The sequence below is a fragment of the Drosophila rhopaloa genome, unplaced genomic scaffold (genome assembly GCF_018152115.1).
Source record: "Drosophila rhopaloa isolate 14029-0021.01 unplaced genomic scaffold, ASM1815211v1 contig_115, whole genome shotgun sequence".
NCBI classification, from domain to species: domain Eukaryota; kingdom Metazoa; phylum Arthropoda; class Insecta; order Diptera; family Drosophilidae; genus Drosophila; species Drosophila rhopaloa.
The window spans coordinates 9,288,156-9,294,450 of NW_025334990.1; positions in this window are offsets into that span (position 1 = coordinate 9,288,156).

The window sequence follows — 6,295 nt, forward strand, 5'->3', positions numbered from 1 at the left end:
AGATGCGGATTCGCTGAAAGGTTCACTATCCCAATGCCGATTACATAATTCGGATATTTTGTAATTGCATTTGTTTGGAATTACGGTAATTGGCTTTTTTGCGCAAGTACTGCGGCTAATGTTTTTATAATTCCTATTAGCAGTATGAATATTATTATTTATAATATAGTTCAAATTATTTTTATGTGGTGCGCACATTTTCATTTAGTTTAATGCGATTTCAAACGCTAATTGAAATCCTTTTAGAGTAATTGCAAAAAAATTTAATAGCTCTCAACGTGGCTGGTAGAAGAGCAAAGGGCAAGGAGTCGGCTTTAGTTTTGCCGGCTGGCCATCTCATAGTGGTAATTAGAAAAACAAACTAATTTAGTAAATTACTATTTAGTGGCCCCTTTCGCATGGGCCAGCTTGCCACAGCTTCTGTGGCACACAAAGGTCATTTTTGGGCTTTGAAGTTGCGGGCTTTGAAATGCGCCAAAGGACATTCGAATAAATGGCATCCTTTGACTGTTTGTGTGTGTGTGTGTATTGTCCGCCGCTGTGTGTGCTTGTGTGTATCCGTGTGTACACATTGCAATCGCTGTCGAAACATCAAAGCTATGCGAGTTTTCCAGTTGACTTCATCAGTAGATTGTGTGAAGTATGCCAAAAATGTGTTGGGAACGCCCGAACCGTTTTTGCCTTTTTCCTCCGCCCGAGCGAGTAGTTGGCCAAACCCGCCTTAAAGTTGCTCTTAAAGCCCGGACGGAATGTCGGGCAAGTTCTCCAGTTCCTTTCAGCTGGTCACGTGCTGCCAAACCGGAAGGAACACGCGCCCAAGTCCGGACTTCGAATCGCTAACGCAATTGCCCCCTCAACCCCCGATGAAATCCATTGCGCATGGTAAAACAATATTGGCCAAGCTTTTAAAACACATTTTACATCTACTTCAGTGTAATTGACGCGTGGCCTTTGTGATATAGCCAAGTGGGAGGAAATTTGAGATCGAAAGCTCATCAAAAAGTGGGCAGGCATCCCTTTCAATTAGTTTAACGCCCTCAGGGCATTAGCATTATTGCGAACAAACAGGCTTCTAAAATTGGGAATAATATGAACTTTAAACTTGAATATTGAGTTGATGTTAATCTTCATATAGGTATATAATTAAATAACAAAATTACCAACAAGATAAAATCATTCTTTATAGAAAAATTGACTCATAAAATGCGGCAAAATATTTTTACATTTTCAGATACTTTTTTCAGATGACTGTAAGGGTAATATTCCTAAATAGTTTTACCATTTAGACACATTTTGGGTCTTTTGTTTTATTTTTGAATCTTTTTAAGTGCTTGAATTATAACTTTTCCACTTTTTAAGTTTTCTAAAATATAATTTTTCATTACCAAATTGTTATATTGTTTGCATTCTAAACCATTTTAGAAAAACTAACAATTAATAGCAGGCTATTCAAAATATATTTTATTCCAATTTGACTTTCTCTTCTGTGAAATTAATTTCCCCTGGCTGGATGCTCCATTTCGAGAGCCTATACGAAATAACATATTTCACCTGGGAAAACGAACTTCCCACCCACTTAACTGCTCCTTGGCCAGGTCCACAAATTCTGGCCCAGGATAAATATAAAATGCAGCCAGGCATAAGAAGCCAGCACAGAGCATTGACAGCCAGAGTGGCAAAACGAGAGAGACAAAAGAGGGCGGAATTATGAAGTCGGGGCTTCCCCCGATTTGTCCTGCTGTTTAAAATAGCAAACTAGACCAGGCCCGTTATATGTCCTCCGGCTTAGCGCTCATGTGTTGCTGTTGCCTGCTATTGTCTGACTACGGCTTTACAACTCATAAACAGCAGACGGACCCACTGAACCGCCCACTCCTCTTTGGTAATAACAGTTTAAGCCTGGGGCTATGCCCGAAAATTGTCCACATCTCGTTGTTTAATTTTTTTTTCGGCCCCCCCTCTGCGGATGTTGTTTTTTTTTTTTCATCCTTGATAACAAGCATTTTTACATGTGCTAAAAAAACAGAAACGGCCAAAAGTCGGGGGCCAGATGAAGATGGAGCTGGCCTCGGGCCCATCCCCAATGGGCTCTTCCAATTTTTGGCCTGGCTGCATGTGCGTTTATGACTTCATAATGGCCAACAGGAGGGGTGGGGTGGGGGGATTTGGCTTCGGGGAGGCATCATCTACACCACCATGGATGCAGTGCATTGCGGGGGTGGTTGCCCCACGATTCTGATCCTGATTCTGCTGCTCCTGTTATGGATTTGCGTAGGCGTGGCATGGCGTTAACATGCGACTAAGTCCTTTTATATCCCGGAGCATTCGCTTAGGCTTACGGCTCAGCCTCAGCCTCAGTTTTAGCTTCAGCTTCAGTTTCAGCCACGGCTACATATCTTGGGCCTTAGACTATCATCAATTGCCGTCCCCATGGTGTAGTTAGGTCCATGGCCCAAACCCCGGGCTCGGGCTTATATAGGCCAGCAGCAGAATTTAATGCCGACCTCTGGGAGCTATTGCGGCCACCGCTCCAGCAACAGGACTTACCATCTTGCCATGCAGGTTTTATGCTCATGTGTGTGGCTGCCGACCTGTGTTTTATAAACAATTTTAAATTGCCAGCACCCCCACCCCGAAAATGAGACTCTTTTGTAGGCAAATTGTTTTATATGTGCGTTGGCTGCTCTGCACTTTATTGGCCAGATTGAAGGGCAGTCGGGGGAGAGGATGGACCGCATAACTTTGCATAATCCCAGCGAAACTGAAACTATGTGGCTACATAATGCGCCACATTAACTTGCAGCCCTCAGGACCACTCACACTTTGTATATTGGGTATAAAAATCTCGGCAGGAGATGAATAAAACCCAAGATGATGCGGAAAAAATTAGAAATAAGCGCAAAATAATAATCCATCCAGAGCGCCAAAGTCTTAAAAATAATATAAATAGCAAACAAAACAAAAACAGAAAAGATGAACAAAACATAAACAAAGAGGCAAACAAACAGTCGTCGTCGTAGCCGTGGATACGGCAATGCGCCATGTGGCACACATGCTGCACCACTCAACCACTCAGCCACCCAGTCACCTATCCCAGTTCTGTCCCAAATCCCTGCTCCACCTTTGGAGGCACTCGGCAGACCGCATGATTTCATCTTTCGCTTTCGTGCAGACAACTTACGCGAGGAATCCACATCCACGGACCGGGGAATGTGAGAATACCCTTTGATAAAGGGAAAGTGAATTGGAATATTTGATGGGATTTAGTCCTTAAGGTAGGAAAGTTCAAAGTTTGCCTGGAAAATTTGCAAAAATATATAAGGATTGCTAATAGTTAAAATAAAAGGCGTTCTAAAACTCTCTAAGTATTTCTAACCAATTATTTAAGAGCTCAATAACAAAGGCTTACTTTATTAGTCCTACGTATTGGAAAATATAGTTCCATTAAAATGTTTTAAAATTGCGATGCTTTTGTATTTATATTGTTATTTAGCAAGAAGTTTTCTGTATTATTTTTATAAGTTTATATGCTCTAGAGTATTCTTTCTTCGTTTTCTAGCCCGTTGGGAATACGAAATTCATTTTTTCATTAAATTCGCCTAAGCAAAATGCTAGCCCTGCCGTAGAAAAGAGTATGGGAGAGATGATTTATGGAGCAGACTTCATAAAGTTCATAAATGTCGCGGCAAGCAGGCGGATGGCAAAAAGAGGTGTGTGTATGTGTGTGTGTGTGTGTGTGTGAGCAAGTGCTAGTGTGTGTGTGACAGACACTACAACAACAAAAGCAACATTAGTAACCACATTCATGCATTTGACACTTTCACCTAGCTGAAAAAGAAGGGACTAAGCGGAGGCGGGTTCACATTTTTGCGCATTTAATTAACTAAAATGCTATAAATATGATTTTAAATTAATTTACTTGCGTGAGTTATTAAATTACAAAATGCACGGTGTGTTCCCATTGGAGTGGCTAATGAAAAGCGAAGAGGGTGTTGGCCAAATGGACGGTGTTTGACTTTGGGTGGCCGACCTAGATGATGGCTGGCAAAGTGCCATCTTGTGTTCCAGATTTCTAGAAATTGGCAAATTTATTTGCGACTTACATTCATATTCTCTAAGGTCCAATGCAATAATTTATTTCGAAACTAGTCCGTTGATCTCTCCATTTTCTTTGCCCGCTCACAAGTCGTTCCATTTGCTCTGTATCACCCCGTGTTTTCCCAAATTCAATCTCCATCTCTCAGTGTTATGGCAGGGCGGAAAAAAGGTAGCAACCATCAGAAACTAATTTCTTGTTGCCCATGGAACCAGGCACCTTATACACTCCGCCTGTCCCCAGACGAAAACGACTGCGGAAAGCTGCAACCGCATTTGAGCCGCCGTCGGGCCTTTCGGAGGGTATTAAATTGTCTGGTCGCATATCGTGGCGTAGTCAAATTTCCGCCGTGCAGCAAACACTCCGGCAAACACACGAACACTCAGGTGGAAAGCCAGGGGCACAGAGCCGGGGCAATTGCAATCTCCAATTTCAATCAAAAAACCGCCAGGTGGCGGATCCAAACCGCCCTCAGTTGCAGATGCAGCTGCAGATGGATGTGCACCGAAAACAGAATACTAATTTGGTCCTACATAAGAAACTTTTCTTCATTTTTCATACATTCAAATATATAACATTGTTCTTATTTATGTCTTAGATAACAATCATACAAAATCATACAATTAATATAAGTCAATTAAAATATGTATGTAAACTTTTCTTCATTTTTCATAAATTCAAATATATAACAGTGTTCTTATTTATGTCTTAGATAACAATTAATATAAGTCAATTAAAATATAAATTACCTTTTGGTCCTTTTCGGTATAGGGAAGATGAAAGTATTTTAAAGCTTTCAATTAAACATAAAAGGGATTAATTATTTAAAGAATTCAAAACTGAGTTCATCTTTTGCCGTTCAAATTGAACATTTTTATATTTCTTTATTGCTGGCTGCTCATTTTCGTCACTATCATAAGAACTTTTAGGTAAAAACGACATATTTAAAGAAAAATTCCAACTTAATGCATCGATGAAATTGTTTTTCTAATTCTTTAAAAATAGGTGGATAGATTTTTATTTGTTATGTTTCCTAAAGCTTATTTAATTTTGATAATTATTAAGGTCACTTTGTTTTTCTGGGCATACAAAAAAAGTTAAGAATTTTTCCGTGTGTACTTGCAGGTGCCTCGGATGTGACGACCCCAAAGCTGCCCCCAAAACGAAAGTCAATATTAAGGTTGATACATTGCGCAGCGGAACAGAGTGGAGCGGATCCTTTGACGCGATGCATCAGCCGACTGGTGACATACGGCCAAGATGATAAGCCGTCGAGCAGTCGATGAAATGGCGGATTGAACTCGTGCTCTCCTTTTTGGTCCTTCGGATTGGGAACCTATCCCTCAGCCGGTGGGAAGGGAAATACCGTCAATTTTGAGAATTCGACGACTGCGACAGAGCATTTTATTAGTCAGCCTGAAATGGGGACTTCGCAATATATATATTCTGCCGTTTTTTCTGTCAGGCTTATGGGCTCGTCAATTTGCCCTGATTTGTCAGAATTGATTGCACTAGTCTTAGCGCAATTTTCTCAGCCTGATTGGCAGGCCGGGTCCATAAAATAAGGAACTGATGATGATTAAAACCTAATTATACGGCGAAAAGAAAGAATTTTCAATGTGTTTTGAATATTTATGAATTCGTTAGGGAAGCAAAAACACTTGCCATCCACAACCCACAAAAACTGTGTAAAAGTTTGCCAAGACAAAAAGGGCGATATCATGGAGAAAGTGAGTGAATGCAGAGGCGAGGCGAAAAATATTGTCAACAAAATTTTGTTGTTTGGCGCAAAAAAGGAAGCGTGTAAAAAATTAAGCGGAAAAGGCAGCAGAAAATATCACGTAATATAAAAACCACTTTGATGAATACGCCGTGTGCATATAAAGCAGCTTTCAGCCCTAAGAGCCGCCCGTCTGTCAGTCGCTTTGACAAAGGGGCGGCGAAAGTGTCGCCGTCGGGGGCGTGGGCGCTCCTGGGGGGCGTGGCACTGGAGGCGAGACTTGGCGACGCTTTTGTAAGGAAAAATACGACGAGACGCTGTCGTTGCGAGCACTTGTTGTGCTTGCAGGCAGGATGTTGTTGCGGCTTACGCGGCGTATGCGTAACGTCATTGATTGGCCCTGGATTCAAGTTTGGCGCCAATGAGATAAGGAATTATGTACATATATGGGTGGTGGAGTTAGGCTGGCATCAACTATG